Below are 25,443 nucleotides of genomic sequence, written 5' to 3' on the forward strand. Positions count from 1 at the left end.
GCATCATGCACTTCAAATGGCACTTAAACACACCCATTAAAAATTAAAATCTAACCATTATTAACATTTCAGCAAGGAGCCTTTTACTAAGCCCTCGGCAGAACTTTCAAAACCCATGACTCCGTACAAATACTTTTAGAAGTATGTAAGACGGTCCTTGGTTATTCTCCAAGGTAAGAGAATAACATACTTTCTGCAAACACAGTATCAATGGCATTCTAATTCACAATTTGCTACCAAGTATCTGACCAGACTTTGTACTACATTAAAATAAGAGCATACCCCTCTGTGACTGTACTGAAAAACATAAATACTAACACCTAAAATTTCCTAATTGAATATATCTATCTATATATATATATATATATATATATATATATATATATATATATATATATATATATGTGTGTGTGTGTGTGTGTGTATGTGTGTGGGAAATATATATATATATATATATATATATATATTTGTTGTTGTTGTGTCTTTTGGCTTTTCCCGGTTAGGGGTCTCCACAGCAGAACTCCGGTCCGCTAATGATTGGCAGTTGATTTTTACATGCCAAGTTGCCATCCCTGACGCACAACCTTCAACGAAGGTACGCCCATTCACGCATGTCTCCACGCAGAAGACGCTCTAGCTTAGAGTCAAACCGGTCAGCATCTTACTGTGAGGCGACAACGCTACCGCAGCATTACCACCGCGGGTAATATATATATATATATATATATATATATATATATATATATATATATATATATATATATATATATATATATATATATATATATATATATATATATATGGGAAATTAGTTATAAGGCACTAGCCTGCATCACTGTTTTTACAAAAGTGCTCAAGTACTTAAAAAGCATGTTGCATCTACTCATTTAGCAAACAAAGCTGCACTGTATTGTAAAGTAACATTAAGTATTAAATAATAAAACAGAACCATCACCTAATTGTTAAACAGTGGTTTAAACATTTAGGATGTCATCAATGTTCATTCTGCTAAACATTCATTCACTCACTATCTGATACCTGTTTTATTTTATTCAGGACTGTGGCTGAGCTGAAGCCTACCTTGGGAAGCAAAGGACATAAGGCAGAAAACTGATCCTGGATGGGAAGACAGTCCATCACAAGATGCACATGCATCTATGGGAAATTTACAGGCTCCTTCAGTCAGATATTAGCATGTCTTATTGATGTGGGAGGGGACCAGTGACCTTGTTGAAGATCCACATGGAAACAAGGACATGAGGGCTACCCATAGAAGTCATCTCAGCTGAGACCAGAGCTGCAAAAGTGTTGTGAGGCAGCAATGCAAGGCCGTGTACTAATGATCTAAATAAATTTATAATGTACCTTGCCAATTACAGCTTCTTCCACAAGTAATTAATATCCTGGTGCAGCATTTAAATTACACAACACTAACAGATCAGTTCATGTAACTACCTTAAAATGCACTCTGTCACATTATAAATTTAAAACATCATTTGATTCATTAATGTGTTGAAAGGCAATAGTAAATTCAAAAGCTATCACTGTTTTTCATAAACAGAAAATACTGTCTAGTAGACGAAACAAACAGTGAACAGGGAGTACTTGAATTGTTTTTACAGCCACGCTTATTTTTTTCTATTAAGTCCTATTGAGTTATAAGTCTCCATGACTTCCTGCAGACGAGAGGTTTATATGTAGCTATATATGATTAAGTGTCAGGAAGTGACAAGACAAGGTGGTTAATGGTGATGTTATACACATCAGTCACTGATCAGGGTTTCTATCACTGTGGCACAATGTTGTTGTGTCTTTCGGCTTTTCCTGGTTAGGGTTCGCCACAGCAGAACTCCGGTCCGCTAATGATTGGCAGTAGATTTTTACGTGCCGAGTTGCCAGCCCTGGTGCACAACCTTCAACGAAGGTACGCCCATTCACGCATGTCTCCATACAGAAGATGCTCTAGCTGAGAATCGAACTGAACAGCATCTTACTGTGAGGCGACAACGCTACCGCAGCACCACCACCGCAGTACATCACTGTGGCACAATACACATGCTAAAGGAAGGGCTGCAGTCCATAACTGAGAATATGCTGCTGCCTATACCGCCGCTCTTGACAGCTTTTTCAATGTGTTCCCTACAAACCAGTCTCCCAACCTGTACAAGTCAGGGGGCTAGAAGCAACAACTACACCATCTACTAAGTAAGGAAATCAGTAAATAGAATACCTCTGTCCTTAACTTCTAACTAGCATGTACACATAGATCCCAATTTCTTATTTCACAAACACTTTTACAAGAGAATGCCAGCAAAAAAGACAAGTAGGTCTTCAGTGTTTTAAACAACTAACACAGGTAAGGCAATACACGAGCATGTGTGTTTTAGCCAAACATGTTATTTTCTTCCTTTTTCCTCATCATCGTAGTCTGAGATGGTGGCTGGACACATTACCCCATTCAAACCAGAAAAATTATAGAAACTGGCAGACATATTTTCTTATACCTTTGCCACTTAACGTTGTGTGTTTGTCTACTCCTTTTTTTTTTTTTTTTTTTTTTCTAATACTGTCTGAGAGGCACAAAGACATTACATGGGTGTTACGTATTTCCAGCTATAAAAAGGGAAGACATTTGTAGACCTGGGTTTTTAATCCAGGAAAATTACTTTTGGATTTCAATGTATCCCCTTGCCTTTCTAGCACAGCTTGAGGGAGCCATGCAAAGGTCACTAACTGGTTCTGACCACATAAAAAGAAATTAAGCCAGTTACAACTCTACACATGCATGTCTAGCATAATTTAGTACAATGAAACTTAAATCACCATAGCTCCACTCATACAAAAAGGAATAAAGTCAATTTGGGATTTATACTGCCAGTTAATCTCATTTGATACTGATGCAGTCATTGTATATGCTTAAAAGCATAAAAAATAGTGAGCTTAAAACGGACAACAGGTTTCTCAGCTATGCCAGCCACTAATTGAAATAATCTACTGCTTGATTTCTGACAAGGCCAAGATGCAGATTATGGACACCTTACGTTCTCCAATCGGGGAAAAAAATACATTAAAGGAATCTGAGCCAAAGATATTTTTCTAATGTTTTCATCCAAAACAAATTATTTGGGAAACAAAATTGGAGTATGTTTACTGGAATAAGCAAATGACTATTTTAAGCAAATGCCAATAGGCTTTAATAGCCTAAACACATTTTTCTACTTTCATCTAGGACAACGCAGACATAGGAAGCGACAAACATACTTATTTTCACCCTGTGGAAGGAAAAATGAACAAACATACACTTTGCTCATATATATTTTTGTAAACTTTCTGAAGTCAGTCACTTTATTTGCATAATTAAGGCTATGAGCTGCCAATGAGCTTCATCCTGTGGTCCTGGTTTCATTCTCTCAGTCTCTGGTTACCTATGTTAAGACTCCAACCAACTCACTTAGACATTGCTCATAATAAACAGTAGCAGCGTCTAGTCAGTCGGCCTGGCTAACAAATTTGTAAACATTTACATAAAAATGAGGGCATATACAGAAGATACAACAGCTTGAGAAACTTATTCCAGATCAACTCACTTAACAATACTCAAGCGAAAGAAAAAAGTGAAGTCACGTTGCTATTGCACATACACTAGAAGAAAAGCAAATGGGAATTCTGTTTAAATTTAATTGCGCAACTTGTAAAGGTAAATCAGAAAAGTTCTGTATCTGTACCTCTTAAGAGGGCTAACTGTTGAAGTGAAATGAATATATTTTGGGCACAATATACACTAAAAATAAATGTGAAAGGCACAAAGTGGGTAAATATCAGAAATATGCAAAATAATGTGATGTAAACAATTCAGCATCAGAAAACTGGGGGAAGATAGTCCTGAAAGACTAGAGAAACGAGCATCACACATTTCATATATCTGGGAAGCCTGCAACCTTTCATAAAAGATCTGGAGCATCATGCACTTTCATTTATTGCAAAATACAGGACAACACATGCCCCTGATTTAAAATAAGAAACAATCAACTATTATTCAACTTGTATGGAAGATAGAAAAGAATACAAATGAAAAACAAAACTTTAAATCAAATTTCCTGAAGATGATAAACATCCAGAATGAAATTGTTGGACAAATGACATGAGGCTGTCAACGCAAGTAGCTTAAAGTCATCTTATGTTTTCAGCACACATCTGGGTTTGGGGTTATAATAACAGCACTAACAAGGAAAGCCATGTCACTTTAGTACAAAATAAAGGAATAATGAAACAGACAAAAGGTCAGTGCACTTTGCTTATTATCCTTTCAGTGTGCCTCATGCAGGCTAGAAATGACATGACTTTTTTTGTCCTTGTTTACATGTGCTGCTTGTATTAGACTTCCAAAATAATAAGCTAAAAGGGACTGCAGAACCAAAACTGGCCAGAAGTTAAAAACAAATGCTCACAGAACACAATATATGATTTATTTAATAAAAGTCATTTTGGCTGTATACAGCAACCACATTCATATGCTGTACTACCAAGATGAGATTGCCCATGATAATAAATGATAAAGCACATAAACTTATAACAAACATAAAAGGAAGGAAGTAGGAAGGAAAACAATGTGCATTCCACTTTCCATTGTTTTTTGCTTTCACCTTTTTTTTTTTTTTTCAAAACAAGTTTATTGTTTTAACATATAAGAGAAATATCATAACAATTTTATACAAATAATTAAAAATAGGTATTATTATAATATTCAACAAAACAACTAAAGTATTTACAAAGACATCCACTACAATCAGATCAATTAATTAAACTAAAATACTGTGCTATTGAAATTAGAATTTTTTTAACAAATTTTGTAAATTATCCCATACAATAAAATGTGATGTTTTTCTAGTTGTTCTCATTCTAATTGTGCTTATTTCCATATGACACATTATATTCATAAAATTTTTAAATTCATTGAACGAAGGAGGTGTATCTGAAATCCAATTTCTAGTTATTATTTTCCTAGCCACTGCTAGGATAGACCATAACAAGGGAAGCTTAATCTTTTAACACATTGAGGTACAGGTGTGTTGAATAATATAAGAGACTTAGAAATAATGAAATTATCTGTAAAAAGAGCCTGCAAAAATTCATTAATTGACTTCCAGTATTCTTTCAACTTCATACAGTCATAAAACATATGAGCCCAGTCAGCATTAATTTCTACATTACATCTCTTACATAGATTATCTTTATTATTAATTTTATTCATCATCAAAGGTGTATAAAAAGATCTATGTAAAAATTTCCATGTATAAAGTCTCCAGACAATGGAAGATGTAGTTCTATAAGCAGATTCCATGCTTTCACCTTTTTTGATGCTCCATATTAATAGGATCAACATTTCAGATTTGGGTCTAACAGGAATGCATCAAAGTAAACTGAGTAATAGTGCGAGTCAGTAAATCAGTTTTGACAACCTACACTTTCATTTTTTGTGCGACTTGGAGGCTGTATACAATACAAAGAGGTGTGGTGGTTTTTATTACATACTGTTAGCTGGTAAACGTCTAAAATGTTATGTGAAAGCCAGCAAAGCAGATTAACTGGTTTACAGTCTTAGTTTACAACACAATTCAGGATGTTGTATGATAAGGGATCCTTTTGGACCTTTTTGTTTTTAAATTAAACTTTTTTTTTTTTTTTTGCACCCTGCTGCCTACTGACTTATCAACTCTCCACAACCTACTGTCCTATTCACTGCACGGGGGGGGGGGGGGGGGGGGGATGGCCTACATCACTCCTCTAGAGAACAGAGTCACTAAAGGGGAACAGCCATCCCGGCAAGCCCACCAATGCAAGTTGCTCATATCTTGCCCACCCCTCCCCTACTTTTCTAGTTTCCCCATACACTAATCAATCTTGTGTCAGTACAGTCATGGTCAGGGATTTATCCTTCCACATCAGAAAGTCAGGATTATCCTTTTAGATTTTTTGTTTGACACTTGGTGCCAACCTGTTTCAGTTACTGGCCATAAACAGGTCATAATGATACTAGTAGCAAAACAAATTGTGGACAGAGGTGGACTTGATCTACCCCAGCCTTGAAGAGATGTAATAACTGATCTGGTCAAGTACTTCTCAGCATCGGGAACTACATACAACTGCACATTTCAGGCTTTATGAAAAGGCCTTTTACTATCTTATGAGTAAACAAACACAGTTACCTAACTAATCAGTGACCAGGATACTTCACAATTCAGAATGCTTTTAACTACTTTTCACCAACTGTGTTACACAACAACTGTAATAAACGTAGTGCAGAAAATGAAATGATGCTGTTAAAACAAAATTTTAACAAAATGTGATAATTAGCATAACTTTCTTTATCTGTAACACACAAGACTTCACAGAAAAGTACAACATTTAAAAATAAACTGCACGTTCTACTATTTTTGTTTGGTCTATACCAATCACTTACTTTTTTTCATCAATAAAGCAACTACTTTGAAATGCACATTTAACTTAAACTCAGGTTTCATAAAGCCTTCCAGATACACTAAGCAAACAACTGTCCTGTACACTCAGATGCTCATCTTACTAGAACACAATTCACAAACACTACCCATACAGCAATCTGTTTGTGAATGTAAATCATGAACACAATGTGCAGATCACAGTCAGAAGACAGTGATCCATGTCTTCTAGCCACATGGCGCAAAAAAAAAAAAAAAAAAAAAAGAACGTGACTTAGAACCAAAGAAATCCATTCTTTCAACTGCTATCCAGGAGAGGTCAGCTGCTGATGGCCATACTAGGCATACATGGCACAAATATACACCATGTAAGTGACTGAAGCTTATGAAGATGAGCTGATAAGAGAGATTATATATGGTGTGTACGATCCCCACCTGCAACATCAGCTTCATGATGTTGGGGACATCTCTCAGTGGTCCAGTGTTAACTCCTCTCCCTAATATGCCCAATCTCCATTTTTGTAAGTAAACTACTCCTTTGAAGGTTTACTACTCACTCCAGTCAATGTCAGATGTGATTAACTGACTTCCCTGTAAATAACAGATTTTCTTGGTGGTCTGTAAATTACATACCCCCACAGATCTTGCCAGTCCTCATCATGAAAATTTCCACCTCTCTTCTAAAACAGTACTGACCAGTGGTGTCCCCTGGGATCGGTCCTAGGACCACTTCTCTTTGATATTTAGTTTTCTGATGTCAAGGCTACCATCAAGGGAGAGTGGCTGACCAAGTGTGCAGATGACTACAAGCTTGGAGCTGTCATTAACTCCCTGATCTGACTTCCATATTCTTCAGGACAGACTAAAGCATACACCAGAAGCAGTGCCTAGACCACAGCCTAAAACTAAATGCCAAGCACTGCAGCTTAGGGTCCTTTGGTAAAACTAGGTACATCATGCACCTACTACACAGGTGACTCCCCTTCAATAGTTGACTCAATCATTAGGAACCTGGGCACTTTAACTGTCCTTTGAACATTATGTAACCACTGTTCTTAGGAAATCCTTTTACTTTGCCAGACTAATCACCAGGGTAATTCTTTAAGATGAACCAAAAAACAGCAACCAAACAAACTGAAATCTCCACAAAATGGCTCCCAATTGAAACAGACTGATAGTACTCAAAAATTAAAAATGGCAAAAACCAAACTAAACACATACAAAGAAAATTTTATTAATAAAACAAGTTGATAAGCGCTTTTGTTTTCATTTTTATTTTTTTAAGTACTTTCAGTCCATTTCCATCGGGAGTCATTTTGTGGAGATTTTAATTCTTTAAAGATCTAAGGAAGCCAGACAACTAAAAGACCGGATTCTGTCATTTAGTCATGTTGCTACTTAGCAGGTAACATAGGGGTTTACATTTAGCTTGTTTAGATGTTGATAATGCCAGAATGTGGAATGATATCAACTGCCATGGCCGAGTCAATTCAGGCAGTGTGAACCAATCTGCTGGAGTCTCATGCATCATCAGTGACCTGTTCAAGGAATCCCACCAGGGTCAGAATGCTTGACTGGAGCTTGTAGCTGCTTATGCCCTTGTTAATAAATTTTGTAACAAAGCCTTACATTACTCTGCAGACAAGGCTGGTGAGGCTTAGAGGTCTACAGTTTCCTGGATCTGTAGTGGACCCCCTTGTAGAACAGGATGACTACTGCAGTTCTCCATTCTCAGGCAGGAACTGAATAGACAGGCTGAGGATAAATAGGCTAAGTAGTGAATTTGTCAGGCAGTGACTTGGTGCTCTAGTGTTTTTGGCCTATGAGAGAGCATTCAGGACTTACTTAGAGGTGATTAGATGGGGTGCTGTGGGTGTAGTAATAAGTTGAGGAAAGTTAGGGGAAGATGGAATATGAAGCTAGAGTTGCATTTGTCTGGTATTATATTGCTTATGTCCTCAGGGGATGAGTAAGTGTGGTCATGTTTTTAGGTCTGAGCAATACCTCTAATGTCTTGGACATAGCTGAAAAGCCCTGTGGTTGTCCTTAGCAGAGGTAGCAATTCTTGACCTGTAGTTACTTTCAGAGGATTTTATTTAATTCTGAGTTCTTCATTGATCTTTTTTTTTTTTTTTTTTTTTAAGTTTACCTCTAGATGATGGGGTATTAAGTTTGCTTTTATGATCTATGAGTTTCTTTCTCTTATTATTTAGTATGTTTGTACTAGGGTTTCACCATAGGGGGTTTTATTCCTGAATTTAGAATTTTATTCATGTCTTATGGACATGATCTCAATGCATGCTTTGAGCTAAGCATAGAAATTAACCACAAATGTGGCAGAATGCAAGATGTGGTCATCAAGGTGAGGAGGGTGTTTAAAATTCATCAGATCATCAGTTAGCTGGATTAGGCTTGCCTTTGAGTAGTCTCTAAAGACAGGAAGGGTTTTATCCTTATAGTGACCATTACCGAACGGTGGTCAGATTGACCAGGGACATGGTAACTCTGTTGAGCACAGAGTGGCAACATGGATGAGAATGAAGTCCAATATTTTTGAGCCCCTCATTGAGACTCAAACCAGTTGACCTTGGGAGCTAGAAATCCAGGAAGATAACTGTTTGAAATGTTGGGACCCACTTTATCAAGTCCTGTAATATGGAAACTGAATGGCCAAAAATGGACTTATATATAGTATATCTAAAATTGTCCTTTCTTAGAATATTCCCTTTTCTCTGAAGTATGGTGATCTTGGAGTCAAGATATATATAACGTCTGCGGGGGTGAGGGAGTTGCCACCCACATTGGGGGATGCAGGGGGCTTATCACTTAAAAAAAAAAAAAATTTAAAGGAGAAGCACGATGCTCAGTTTTCACTCGTCTCCTGCATTTTTGGTGGTAGAATTTCGGCATGTTGGCACTCGACATTACAAGTGCTGACATTTCAATATGTAGCCTTCCAGAAATCTTTGTGTGCATTTATTTGAGGTGGTATTGGTTTCTCATTTAATGGAGGGACAACTGAAGTCTCCCAAGAGAACAGTGTTAAGCTCAATAGGGTGGGACATCAGTTTTGTAATGATATTCAGCTGCCTCATGGGCTGCAGGTAACATAGAAAAGGTGCTGCAGTTGGCTACGATACTGTACAGAGTTCTATTGATTGAACTCCTTTGTAGCATTTTTCACAAAGTTGTCCTGACTTAAGAGTCTGGAGGTGAGATGGCTTTGTAGAATACAGACATGCCACCTTTATAAAGTTTTGATTGGCTACGGCGGTCATTTAAGTAGACTAACTTTGCCTAAAAAAGGTACTGTGGGGGAGGAAAAGGTCCTGGTCAATATACAAAAGCCATGAAGAGAGGGAGAGGTCCAGGCCATCTCTTGTAAAGCTTCCACAGTTATCGGTCATCTCATCCCAGGTTAATATATATATATTGGATCCTGACTGGCTCAACTATTAATGTCATTTAATCATTGAAATTGGTTATCTTTTGTTTGTATTATGGCATAATTTTTTGCTAATGGTAGGAAACTGCTGAATACTTGTTTCACACCAATCTCAGATGCATATTCTGAGAGGTTCACCATGCTCCTATTCATATGACCCAAGGTCATAAAGTCATTCACACCCACATATGCATTGACCAAGCCAAGCCATATGTGTACTTAGGGTGAAGGGATGGGATTTGAGGGCCAGAGTGACACTGCAGATCCCAGCACCTGACAGGAAGCTAAGTCACTATGTCTTTGTTGTGAATTGTGTATGACTACAGAATTACCTATGATTAATATGTTACTAGATGTCCTGTCTGGGCCTTGCTGCCTTAAGGGCTTCACCCTAACAGCTGAGTGACTGCTTTTTGTAGTTGTGTTTTCTGTAGTGTCTGTGTGTGTCATTAGTGTGACAGTGAGTGTCACGTATAGCAAACATTTGTCTAGGAGGCTTTTGTCAGGAACTTTTTAAGAACTTCTGCATAAGAGGGCTTACTTGTTTGTCTAGGACATGGTGGGCATGGTTGTGTGAGGAGGATATCAAATGACAACATGCTAGGTATAGTCTACAGTCTTTGAAGTTAGTAGATATTTGCACCTATCACATATGTAATAGTCAATAGGAAGAATCAAACAGATGTCAGTGAGTATGAGGCAGTTATTGCATTACTTCAATGTTCCTATTGCTATTAAGCTAGTAACAACAGTGAGGTAAACTATGACGTTATGATATTAGTGCCTAGTGAAAAAGGGAGCACTGATGATATTTAATAGCAAAGAAGGGGCCATGTGTTAGAACACTAGGATGAGCAGGTTTTAAAAGAAATATAAAGAGGGTTAAACCTTCTAGGTAATGTACTGTGCACTATGCTGTCTTTTCAAAGATTCATAGATTAGTACTAGGCTAACTGTCCTTGTGGGACATTTTAAGCCTAGCCAATTACCCCACATTAGAATCAAACCAAATCAAACCCTGTGCCTTGCATCTGTAAGGTAAACACCTTAACCATTATGCCAATCTCCCCCCTCCATCTTAACCTCTTCTGCCCCCTTTTTTGCCTTAGAGCTTTCCTAGCATCAGTGTCTTCTCAGAGAATCATGTCTTTACATTATATGGCCAGAGTATCTGAGTTTTAGTTTTACTATCAGAACTTCCAGTGAGCTGTCTGGATATATTTCCTTAAGTACTGAATAATTTAATCTTCTTGCAGTCCAAAAAATTCTCAAAAGATTTCTCAAACTCCACAATTCAAAAGAAATAATTTTCCACAGCATACTGTAAAAACTACAGCTTTAACTATAAAGATTTTGCTGACAATATCATATCTTTGCTCTTCAAAATTTGCTATAGCTTTCCTTCCAAAAAGCAAGCATCTTTTTCATGACTGCAGTCTCCCATCTGATCTTTGAGCCTTGACAAATAAAATCTGTTGAAAAATAAAATCTGTCCCTGCCGTCATTTCTTCTAGATTTATCTGCAAGTAACTGATAGGTCTACATGACATAATCTTACTGTTTTTATGCTGTGCAACAAGTCAACATTATGCTATTTACTTTCACCTTCATCAACAGGCTCTTCAACTTCTCTTTGCTTGCAGCCATTTAAGTGGTATCATCTGCATATCTGCGGTTATTAACGTTTATGCGGCCAATTTTGGTGCCAGAATCGTAGTCATCTAACCCAGTATTTTTCAGGCTACCTTCAGTGTAAAAGTTAAGTAAGCAGGGTGAATTATGCGGTAGCTGATTTTGATTATTGTTTTCTTTTAGAATTTTTGATTCATTTGCAGCTGAATGTGAATTCCTTAAAGGAGTATGCCATTAATTTGCTAAAGCACAAATATCTTGTACAGTGTAATAAATGCTATGTATATTTAAAGGTGACACCTGATAACACTGGTGATCTGTGCTCCTCATGTGAAAAGTTGCATGATTTGCTTACCATTATTAGTAGTAAATCTAGACTTACTAATGACAATTGCACTTGTGCAACTGGCATAACTTGGAGAACTGTTGTTACATATATTAATGACTGGACTGGTGAGATAAATAATGTTAAACAAACAGCAAATAGAACACATTTAGGAAATAAAGTATTGCCTGTAAAGATCACTCAACCCCTATGAAACACGACAATGCCCCTGAAAACTTTGGAATTCTGGCTACAGGTATTCAGTAATATGATGATTCAGAGCACTTAGAAGGAAATAGAAAAGAAAAGAAATTTACAACAAATAACAAGGAAGAGAAGAAACAAATGTCTGTAAAGTAAATAGAATACATACTAAAAATGACACTGCTTTGTTATGCCACACACAGATTACAGGGAATAACATTTTTCCTGACAGAAAACCTTCAGTCTACAGAAAAAAGCAGCATTTTTTCAAAAGAGACGGTAGAAAAAAGAGGCAAGGGGCAAGTGAAAAGGGAAAAAAAATCAAAATTGAACGTGGAAGGATTAAAGAAGCCAATAACCAAAACACTGAAGACAAAAATCCAAAGCACGAACAGCAGAGCAGTCCCAAAGAAAAAAACGAAGGCAGATGTAGGAGCAAATAAATTTAATGCAGACCAGGATTAAGCGCTTTCGTAAACAAGTTACTTCATCAGGATCAAATTGCTATTATTCCATGACCCCCCCCATTAATATTCCAAAACGTGCACGCTGATTGGTCAGCGTGCACATTGTAAATCGACTTATACTAATGGAAAAAGGTCCGGTCGCCCGGACTTTTTCCATTAGTATAAGTCTTTTTTTTAAAACACTGTCTCGCTATGTTAAAGGAGTTTAACATAGCGAGACAGGTTTAAAAAAGCAACGGAGATCTCCGTTGCTATTTTAAAGCTGTCTCGCTATGTTAAACTCCTTTAACATAGCGAGACAGTGTGTAAAAAGCAACGGAGATCTTGCTTTCTCCGTTGCTTTTTTTTTTTAAACCTGTCTCACTATGTTAAATGGGTTTAACATAGCGAGACAGTGTGTAAAAAGCAACGGAGATCTTGCTTTCTCCGTTGCTTTTTTTTTTAAACCTGTCTCACTATGTTAAATGGGTTTAACATAGCGAGACAGCTTTAAAATAAGCAACGGAGATCTCCGTTGTTTATTTTGAAGCTGTCTCACTATGTTAAACCCATTTAACATAGCGAGACAGTGTGTAAACAGCAACGGAGATCTTGCTTTCTCCGCTGTTTTTTTCAAAATTGTCTCGCTATGTTAAATGGGTTTAACATAGCGAGACAGCTTTAAAATAAGCAACGGAGATTCTCTGTTGCTTTTTTTAAAGCTGTCTCACTATGTTAAACCCATTTAACATAGCAAAACAGTAAAAAGCAATGGAGATCTTGCTTTCTCCATTGCTTTTGCCCACAGCTCTGATGTACTGCGTAGGCATACACATGTGCAGTACATCAGAACTGCCGCAGAATACCAGACAGCTGCGGAAGGGCAGTAAGGAGGCATTATACAATGCCATTATTTAAGAAAAGTAATTATTTTTTTTCTTAAATAATGTCATTGTACAATAGCAATAACCCACTTCTGGGTGTGGGTAATACTGGATTTACCCATGGTTGGCTTTGTTTGGCCACTCGGGCTTCGCCCTCGTGACCAAACCACGCCAACCGTGGGTAAATCCAGCATTACCCACACCCAGGCGTGGGTTATTACTATAAAAGCACACACCATCCTTTTGTATCCCTCCCCAGTATCACATGATACATCATTACCTCTAATAAAAACTCGTACAGCACCAATACACACTAAATGTTAAATCAAACTGAAACCATTAATTGAAAACATAATCACATACCACAAAAATTCATAGTACATAAACTGACCCACAATGATGCCTAAACCTTGTAAAGCATTTAAAATAAAAAAATAATAATAATGTGGAATATGTCAAGGAACATTAAATGAAAAAAAAAAACTAAACCCAGTTTATACCACATAAGACTTGAGCCTTAATATACTAGCTATAGACAAGTCCCTCATTTAAGCCTGGATGGTTAGTAGCATCCAATCTGAGCTGCCAACGCAGTTCTCTTTCCTCTAAAATGTAATTCCATAAGCCCCCTCTAGTGTCTTTCAACACTTGTTCAAGTACAAAAAAGCAAAAATAGTGGGCAGGGAACTCCATGTCATGTTTGGCCAAAGCATCGCTGCAGACCACCTTTCTAATGTCATTTTTGTATTCGTATATATGTTCCTTGATTTTTCTCTTAGTTTTGCCAATGTAAAAATATTGGCACAATTGACAGATAAGCAGCATATACAACCCCTCAACTCTCACAATTACAAAAATGTCTGGACTTGATAAACATCCCTTTTATACTAATGTGATCGTCCTCCAAAATATCAGGCCAATACCTACAATGGCCACATTTGTATGTACCTGCTCTCTTGTTGCTATGACCATGTTCACTATATGTGGGGGCTTGTTCTAAAAATTTCTTAATGGTCTTCCCCTCCTAAACACCACCTTGGGACCCTCGTCCAATTTTTCCTTGGTATCCCTAAAAATGGAAAAAATAGGCCAGTTTTTAAACAAAATGTCTCTAATAAGGGGGTTTGGTTACAATACTTGGTGACAAACACATGATTTTTCATAATAGAATCACATACCCCTCTTTTTTTTGCCACTGGAACTGTGGTATAATTGGATGATATTAATGGCATTATGTCCCCATTCATCCTTTTCCATACCGTGTCTTCACAAATGGGGGTGGTGACCAAAGTTTCAGGGTAACCCCTCTTAAATAGCATATCTAAGTTTTTCACATTCCATTACCAACTGAGAATGCGAAGACACCATTCTGGCCACCCTCACAAATTGACCTTTTACAATTCACAGTTTTTGATGTAAGTGGTGATTACTCCCAAATTGAAGTAAGCTGTTACTATAAGTGGGTTTTCCATAGATGGTACTAACCCATTTCTCACTTTCATTGTCCTTGAAAACAGTGACATCTAAGTAATGAATGTATTTGTGATGGGCAGTTTGAGAAAATCTCAAAAAGGGGGTAGAAACATTAATAAATTCCATGAACCCCTCTATATCTGCCAAAGGTCTATCCCAAACGATAAAAATGTCATCCAGGAAGTGCAAATACAGCCTCCATGACTTTACTTCAAAGTGGGTAAACAAAATTTTACTTTCTCATTGTAATAAAATGTTAGCGAAAATGGGGGCACATGAGGCCCCCATAGCTACCCCTTTAGTTTAATGGTAGTACTGCCCCTCTAGAAATACAAAATTTCAAAACCATTTCCATGCAAGAAACTAAAAGATTCACTTTATCGTTGTTAAATTCAGTGTGTTCACATAAAAATTCATGGAACCACTCAAGCCCCAAATCATAGGGTATCACGTTAAATAGTTCCTTGACATCCACTGTTAGAAATACACAATTCTGGGAAAATTTAACCTCCTTCAATTTTAATAAAAAATCCCAAGAATCTTGGCAAATGTGACCAAAAGGTTTTAAAACATCCTTAAGCAAAGTGTCTACATATACGCCAAGGGGATGGGTTTTGGACTTACTGACACTGACTATGGGATGCATAGGTGGATCAGTGGTGGATTTGTGAATCGTTGGGATCCCAAAGATACAAGGCACCACTGGATGTAAAACTTGTAAAAACTTGTAAACTTCCCCAGTGATTTCATCTGTATCATCCATGTCCTGCAGGAAAAAAATCAATTCTCAGATACACTAAATTAGTGTAATTTAAAGAAGTTTCCTCATACAGGTCACAGTTGTTTAAGTGTCCCATCATTTTGTGTAAGTAGTCACCCTTGTTCATGACAACCACCCCACCCACTTTATCTGGTTTCATCACCCTTACCCTTTTATTCTTGGCCAATTCCATTAACAATTTGTGTTCTTGTAGACTTAAATTACCTTGGCTAGAATAACTATTTTTGTTTTTAATAAGGGACCTAAAATCCAACTCAACCATCTTTTCAAAGATAGTTAAAGTCAAGGGTAAAGGAAGGTTAAAGGTACTACTGCGCCTTAAAACATGACCAACAAATTAGTCTGTCTATCTAAATTCATCCCTAAATACAGCCTTCTAAGAAACAATTTCAAATCAATGAGGAGGGGTCAATCTTAAAGTGGGCTGAAGCAGGGGTGTAACTAGGATTTTCAAATTTGTACTGACAGCTCTCAAACTGCTACCCCCCTCTCCAGCCAAGCTACGGCCATTCTCGTAATTCACGGTTCGCTCTTTTAGTGTCGATGAAGAGGCATTCGCTGTAATGCCTCTTCAGTAATATAATATAAATTCACTCAAACTCGGTTCCTTGAATTGAAAATTAACCTGAAATGTCAGTTCTTTGAAAAATGCAGCATGGTAGTTGGGGTAGAGACTTTATGCTTTTGTTTTCTGTAACTAAGGTACAGGTTTTGAGCTTGAGTAAATTACTAACCACCTGCTACCACTAACTAGGATGTTTCATTCACACACACACCCCTACCTACCTCTTAGTGCAAGAAATATGGACAAAGCCTAAAATAAACAGGGACAGATATTAAATAATGTCCTCGTGAACTTAGAAAGTTGCTAGAATAACAGGATTTGTGCTAGTATGAATTTTTCTAAAGGACATGAAGTCTGAAGCTCAAATGTCTGTCATTATTTAGCAATTTCAGCCTTCAATGATTTTCTAGAAAAATCACAAAATATATGAGGAACAGACAAAAAATATGGGGCACAAATCTGGACATTCTGCAAAATTTGGACAGTTGAGAGGTATGCTACCCACCACACACACACACACACACACACACACACACACACACACACACACACACACACACACACACACACACACACAAAAAAAACCTCTCAACCTCTTACAGCAACAAACTCGTAAATAAAACTGAGGCAAAGGCCCAAAAATAAGGACATTTTTTTTTAAATATTGCTCTTATAAACTTAGAAAGATAATAGAATAGTAGTAGGTCTTGCATCAGTACGAATTTTCTGAAAGGTATGAAATCTGAAACTGCAATGTCTGCATTATTTTCTAACTTCAGTCTTTAACAATTTGCCACTAATTTGCCAGAAAACTGCAATTTTATGAAAAACGGACCAAAAATGTGATGCAAAAATATAAAATTGCCAGACAATACAGCTGGGAACCTGTCAAAGGAGGGACACCATTTTAATATGAGCACAGTTAACTTAGAGCAGCTGACAAAATTAGAGAATCTACATGCATTTCTGAAATAAAAGTAATGTATAACTCTGATCATTACAGCTATTTATAAATGTAAAGTAAACCCTCTATGTTTTCTTCCAAAATTGATATTTTGTGGAGGGATCATTAGGGGAAGAGCAACATTTTGAGCCAAAATCAGGGACAGTTGAGGTTTGGCTATGCCTAATTCTATAAAGCAATTTGCATGTACCTCTCAACCTGTTAATGCAATAAATCTGGACAAGGCCAAATATATTGAGGGAACATATAAACAGTACTAAAAATTGCTCTTGTATAAACTGGGACAGTTGATAGAACAGGTCTTATTTTAGCATGCATTTTTCTGAAGGTTATAAAGTCTGAAACTAGTGTGTCATTATTTAGTGACTTAATTCCTAAATCATTTGCCAGAAAACCACAAACTGAGGAACAAACCAAAAATAAGAAGCAAAAAATCTATTCATTCTTTGAAAATCTGGACAGTTGGGACGTAGTTCAGTTGGGGCTGTCTAAGTTTGCCGCCCTTCCCCCTCACAAAACCATGGTCGAATGGAGCCTCCCCCTGCAGCCATTCCAATGATCCATTACTTTGCTATTTCACTCCATTTACCATAAACACTAATGTGCATACTGATTTACTTCTATGATGATTTGAACTTCATTTGAAAGTTTTATTTTGCATTTTACAGCACAAACACTAAGACATCTGCTAAACAAACTTGGCATTAAAACTTCTCTGCCCTTGAAACTCACATTCATTAAAACAACATTAAAACCCACATTCAAAGAAAAATACATTTTACCCGTGGCAGATAAAAATTTATTCTGGGCTGCTTTTAAATCATAGGCCCCTTGCATATGAAACATACATGTGCTCTTTGATACACCTTCCTATTGCTTTGAACATTTTTCCAGTAAACAATGAAACAAAACTGCCCAATTCAGAACATTTCCATCATAAAAGTCTAGTCAAACTTCTACAGTCCACCATTATCAGTAAATAATATGCACAATCTCTGAAGTAGTAAAAAGTCATCTAAATAATTCCACGTTAAATAAATCTAACTAATGAAGAGGTTGCTGCTAGCAATCACCTTTATATTTCATGACTTCACCGAAAAATAGTGTCTGATGCCCCTGAGGAATAAATTGCCTAAATTACATTAATAATAAGCTAGTAATATTGCAATAGGAAATGGATGGCAAACTGATAACAGGCTCATAGTTAGTGTCATAAATTTCAGTACAGCAGCATTCACCCCTTATGGGAGTAGAACCAACAACCTTCTGCATTAAAAGCAAGCACACAACATTTTGTGCTACTAGCAATGTGAGCTGACTTAGCATAATCAGCACTAAACTTCTCTTCCCCTGCAGCTCTCAGTTCCTTGTAAAATCTATGCAATACTCAACTACATCTCAACTTCACAGCACAAGAAGTCTGGAAAAAGCCAAATTTATTGGGGTGGGTCAAAAGGGCAAAAAACAGGAACACATTAAACATTGCTTGTATAATCTTGGAAAGCTGCTAGAATAAAATGCTGTGTTACCATCATACATTTTACTGCCAAGGTCACTGCAAAATAGTCAGAACAACATACCACTATGCCAAATCACCTGCTTTGTGAAAGAGAGGAAGACTGAAACTTAAATGGCTATCATTTAATGAATTCAGTTTTCACCATAGCTGTCAACCTCTTAGCAGAAAACACCTGGACAAACCCAGTAATGAGGGAATACAGCCCTCAAACATATTCAGTGAATTCAGTTCTTGCCATAGCTGTCAACCTTAGCACAAAAAACCTGGACAAAGCCAATAACAGGGTATTACTGTCCCAAAAATAAGGACAAATTTCAAATAGTCATAAACTTAAAAAATTGCTATAAACAAGGTTGTGTTAGTATATATTTATTGCTAGAATAAAAAGTTGTTTTACTATGTCACAAACACAGGGATAAGATGCAGACTCCACACAGAAGGCACCCCAGCCAAGAATCAAACCAGAAAACCTACAGCTGTGAGGCAACAATACTGCCACTGCACCATCAAATATGTAAGGAAGTAAACATTCAGAAACCTGAAGTCTGAAATTTAAATGCCTGTCAATTTGTTAATCAGGACAGTCTGACTTGGAACAAAAAAAAAAAAAAAAACACAATTCTCAGCAGAGGCCCAGGAAAAAATAATGCAGACATGTCTTTGTAACATGGGAGGACACAAAGCAAACCCACACAAACACAGGGAGAAGATACAGATGCCCCCCCCCCCACACACAAAGAAGGCACCCCAGCCAAGAACCAAACCCAAGAACCTAAAGCTGTGAAGCATCAATGCTACGTTGCTACCACTGCACCATCAAATTTCAAGCATTGCAATATTTAAAAACCACAGATACATACAGGTATTGATCAGATCAAATATGAGGCAAAAATCTGCAATTTTTTTACAAATGGTGGTGGGTAGGGAATTCAGGTCTTTAACACCTGCATACAAGGTACAGGGTTCAAGCCTGAGGTATTCCCTACCACACCACCATGAGTAATCACACCAGTACAACATCCCACCTGGGGCATTTCACACACACACACACACAACCTTGAGACCAGCTCTACACACACCAGCTCGGGAATCAGGCAAGAAAGTTTAACACGCTACCTTGAGACCAGCTCGGGAATCAGAAAGTTTAAAAAGCTACCTCCCGCTCGGAAAGCATCACCAACCCTCCATGCAGTGAGACCAGCTCAGGAATCCTCCTCTCCATGACGTGAGACCAGCTCGGGAATCAAAAAAGAAAATATTTAAAACGCTACCTCCCGCTCGGAAAGCATTTGGAGCTCCACTCCATTCCGACTGGCTGCCTAAAGCGCGCTGACGTCATCGTGCAGTAAAGCGCGAAAATAAAGAAAATTTAAAACGAGCGCGAAAATAAAGAAAATTTAAAACGCTACCCCCTCCCTTCTACATAAGTTGTACTGAAATCAGTACAATGCGTATGCCTCCCGACGTCCCTGGGCTGAAGGTACAAACAGTTCACCTTTACTGAGCAACTTGGCATGTTCCATAGTACACTCATATTCACTGTAAGTCAACAATTTAAAGTCATCTGAATAGTTGTGAACGAGTGTAAAGCTGTCCGTAAAATTCTCACTGTAGTTTGTATCCTCCTAAACCACCATCATCTCCGCCACTGTGCCCGGTTGAAGCTCCTCTGTTGCTGCCATTTTGGCCCCAAATTCTCCCTCCAAGCATTGTATGGGCCATTGTTCTCTTTGGCCCTTTGGTTTTTTTATCCACTCCGATCTCAGTACCTGCTCCCCCTGATGCTGGTCTAAAGGGAAGCCATGGTCGTCGTATTCTGTGTCATTAGTTGTGGACACATCTCCACTTTTTTATTTCAATTTAATGTTCCTTGACATACTTCACATTATTATCATTTTTTTTTTTATTTTACATGCTTTACAAGGTTTAGGCATCATTGTGGTTCAGTTTATTATATACTATAAATTTTTGTGGTGTGTGATTATGTTTTCAATTTATGGTTTCAGTTTGTTTTAACATTTAGTGTGTATTGGTGCTTTAAGAGTTTTTATTAGAGGTAATGATGTATCATGTGATACTGGGGAGGGGTACAAAAGGACAGTGTGGGCTTTTAGCAATTTGATTCTGATGAAGTAACTTGTTTATGAAAGTGCTTAATCCTGGTCTGCATTAAATTTATTTGCTCCTACATCTGCCTTCGTTTTTTCTTTGGGACTGCTCTGCTGTTCGTGCTAAGGATTAAAGAACATTACTGTAAGAAAAAAAGATGAAAAAGACTGACATTGACAATATGGATCAGGCTGGGGATGTACAAAGCCAGATAAATGAGAACTGCATGCTTGGAAATGTAATATCCAATGAAAACAGAGGGATTAATAAAACTAATGAGGATGAAGATCATTGCTTTATAACAATCGATAGAGCAGATTACTACTGAATTAGAAGTTGACTATTCAGATCTGGTCAGAAAAGATATTCTTGTAAATGGAGATTAAATTATTAAAGGAACTGATACTTATATTTGCAAAGAAGATAATGCAAATTGAAGTGTTACGCTTGCCAGAAGCAAGAATAGAAGAGGTGAGGCAAGCCTTAGAATGCCTTAAAGTGAGGAAATGCGGGTCTGTTTTTATTCATGATGGTACAAGTGATCTCATCTGTAAGCACCCACTGTTAGTAGGGAACTTACAGTCCTCTTAGATAGTATAGCTTTGTACAGGTGTTAGGACGCATTTTTCACAAATCACATATAGAAAGGAGAGTCAGATCACTGTGAATAAAAGATTGTTTAGGTAAATGCCTACATGAAAAAAATATCTTGTTTTAAAAAAATAGAAATGTGTAGAACATCCAGCCCTAATTTTGGGCACACATGTATTCAGACAGGATGGCATGTGTTTGTCAAGCTCAAGGAAGAGAGTTTCTGCAGCAGATACTCTGCAATATTTGACAAAGGCAGGATTTTTGCCAGGTCAAAAATGTAACAGTTCACAGACAGAAACATTTGATGCATCGCTGATGGTTGTTAATGCTAGGAGCATTAATAATAAAGTTTTTATTATTGGAAAATTTGCTATGTTCTCACAAGACTGATGTTGTTTTTGTTTGTGAAACATGGTTAAAGAACAATGACTGGAAACCAGTTCTGTCAGGTTAAAAATGTTTTTACTGTAACAGACATTCTACCAAAAAATCAGGTGGAGGTGTTGTATGATAGGGATTAAAGATAGTTATGAGACCTGGGATTATTACATAGTCAGTGATAACACCAATACTACAGACTGTGTAACCATGACAATAAAGGCGACCCTGGAACAATTCTGGAGTGTGGAGACTACCAAAGTCAAATGCTGATGACCTAGAGGAATTCATATATTTCTTGCATGAAACACAGGAGGGAAGAAAGTGATTAGGGACTTAAATTTACCAGAAACAGATAGGAATAATATTGACTCAACATTAGTTAAGGAAATAATTCACAACGTATGTTCAGGAACAACAGTTGTTTCAGAGTATAAAAAACTCCTAGATGGAAACAGAACATACTAGACATTGACTCCTACATGGGAATAGAACATACTAGACATTGTGTTCCTAAAGAAATTACTGTTACTTGTTTCACCACCATTGATGTGCAGTGATCATGGGGTTATAAAAGTTAATTTCTTGCTAGATAATTCTGCCAAAATTAAATCTAAAGCAATACACAGAAGATTAATTACAGATTATATGGAATCAAAACAGTCACTATGTAAAACTATAATGCATTCAGTGAAAAACTGCAAAAGGAATGTGGAGAATTTTGAAAGAGAAATTGAGTGCAAAAAATCAAAAAATACTTTAACATTATAATCTAGGTATACAGTGTCAGGGTGATATAGTTCCAAAAGAACAATATACCAGATTATGGTAAGAGACAAAAAAATATAAGAAATGTAAAATAGATCTAACTACAACTTTGAAAACTGAAATAAACAAACTGGACAGACAAATTAACAGTGTGAGACAAGATAAAGACAAATCTGAAGAAAATGTATATAAAGACATAATTGGAGATCATTTTATGGATACATAAAAGGTTTAATAAGTAAAGATATGCAAATTGATAAACTGTGTGCAGATTATAAAATGTATTCTCAGATGCAACAGATTATAGATATATTTACAAAATCGTAAGCAAAATAGTTTGGCTCCACAAAGGGGATGACAAGTTATCCTAGTGACATCCAGGTAACCTCAGACACTGAAATTAAATTAGATTATATTGAAAAAGAATTACGCAAACTGGATCCAAACAAAGCACAGGGAGGAGAAAGAATTAGTAATAACGACCTGAGAACACTTCAGTAAGAGCTTACAGGACCATTACATCTATTACTTACTAAGTCATATAAATATGGGGAGATTCCTGAAGATTGGAGGCATGCACTTAGTAAACCTGTCTTTAAGGGAAAGTGGAGTAGGACAAACCCAAACACTTTAGTCTACTTTCCTGTTGTGAAAACATAATGGAGAAGGTAATATTGGATAAGCTGACTGTCAGAACTGGAAAGGTTGGGACTTGAAACCATATATCAGCATGTATATGTTGAAAACAGATCTATTACCACCTAGAACATGATGTGTTGTAACAATATAAAAACAGCTATGGATGAAAATGTGTGCTGTGATGTAATTTTCATAGATTTAACTTCAGTATTTGACAGGGTCATATACAAAACCTTGATCAATAATAAATCAGAACAACTAGTTATCCATGTACTCTTGATAAGATGCATGACTTATAAAGAGGACATGGCAAGTATCATACAACTGGACAGGTGAAATTCTTGGTTACAGTCAGGGTGTCCCACAGGGCTTGGTCCCAGGCCCTTACTTGTTTAGATTGTATCTTTCAGACCTATCTTTTTCATCTGAGGTGTTCTACGGTCTGTATGCAGATTACTTGAAACTGGGTAAACTAAATGTGTTACAGATAGGGCATGTCTGTAAAAGAATTTGACTAAATTGACCATTTGGGCACAGAAGTATAATATGCTGATAAATACATCAAAAACTAAGCAAATATGACGTGGGAGGCATTAACTGAAAGGTGGATATTTAATATAGGGCACACTGATTGAAACTGTAGATTCATTTAAGGACGTGGGTATATGGGTAGATTCAGCTTTGAGTTTTTCTAATCACATTAACCAATTAGTGAGTTATAGAACTAGGTTGTATAAAAAGATTTATAAAGTCTAGGAAATTAGAAATGATGAAGTTATTGTTAATTACATTAGACCCAAAGTTGAGTATGGAATAACAATATGAATACCTTACAAGAAAACAAGCATGAGTAAACTGGACAGAGTACAGTGGAAATATACGAATAACATCCATGGATGTGAAAATTTAAGTTACTATGAAAGACTAAAATATCTGAATTGTACAGTGTTTCATATAGACATTTAAGAGCAGATCTTATTTGGGTATATAGGTCATTTAGAGACATCTACCTCTGGGAATGTTTGGGGTTATCAAAAAGTAGCACAGAATCATCAGACAACCTATGTAGCATATTCTATAGGAATGAGAAGTGTACTAATTAGTTCTCTTAGACAGCAGCTGATTGATGCATGAAACAGACTACCAAATTACATTAAAGCAAGGACTAGTCTCGATATTTTAAGAACAGCCTGGACATTTATTAAAGCAATACTTGTTCTGGTATACTGGCAGGCTAGAAGAGCATTAATGCTCACGCTTGAAATATTTGTATGTATGTATGTAATACACGGCCTTGCTGTACTCCTGTCCTACTGATGACCCAAACTACTCCATATTTGTTTTTTGATCTGCATACAGATTTCTCAGAAGGCAAATAAGGTGCCCCAGTATCCACAGTTAGTTATGATCCATATAGCTGAAGGCTTTATAATAGTCGGTAAGCAGTAGTACATATTTTTATTGAACTCTCTTGCTTTCTCTTTTATCCCGTGGATGTTGTCAATATCACCCTTGGCGCCTCTATCTTTTCTACAACCAGCCTGAACACCTGGCAGTTCTCCATCTATATACTGTTGGATTCCATCTGGCAGAACCTCAAGCATCACTGTGCTAGCATGTAAAACAAATGCAAGTGTTTGATAACTTAAGCACTCTTTAGCACTGACCTTTGTTTGGGGTCTGTAATATAAATTTACCTTTTCCAATCCAATGGCTACTCCTGTAAATTCCAAATCTGACAGTAAATTATGAGCAACATTGAAACAGCATCACTTTATAAGATTTTAAACAATTCTACTGGAATTGCATTACTTCCTGCAGCCTGATTTGTTTGGCCCTCTTTCACTCTTCGGGATGTCTTAAGCAATCGACCCGGAAGTCATGTCAAGCATAGCTGTTTCATTCCAGAGTAATACCATAGGAATGTTAGTTAATAACAAAGACAGCATTTAGTAACGGCTGCCCATGTCTAGGAGGGTTGTGGGCACTATCCCCAGTAAGAATTTACAGTGCTCTATCCACTCGCCCATGTTCCTCTTGAACAGTGTCACAGAGGTGCTCTGCTTCACATGAACAGGTAGCCTATTCAAAGGACGAGGCAGTCACTGGGAGATAAATCTGTCCTTTCCGCATGTGCTATTTAAGTCATAGGCCATAATTAGGTTCCTGGAACAGTTAGCTTTAGTCTCATCTGCTTTACGTATGTACAGCAAGTTCATTAGGTTTGGGTCTGAGATTGCTCTGTAAGCCAGGCATAACTCT

Source organism: Protopterus annectens, chromosome 6.part0, assembly GCF_019279795.1.
Source record: "Protopterus annectens isolate FY-2018-M chromosome 6.part0, PAN1.0, whole genome shotgun sequence".
NCBI classification, from domain to species: Eukaryota; Metazoa; Chordata; order Ceratodontiformes; family Protopteridae; genus Protopterus; species Protopterus annectens.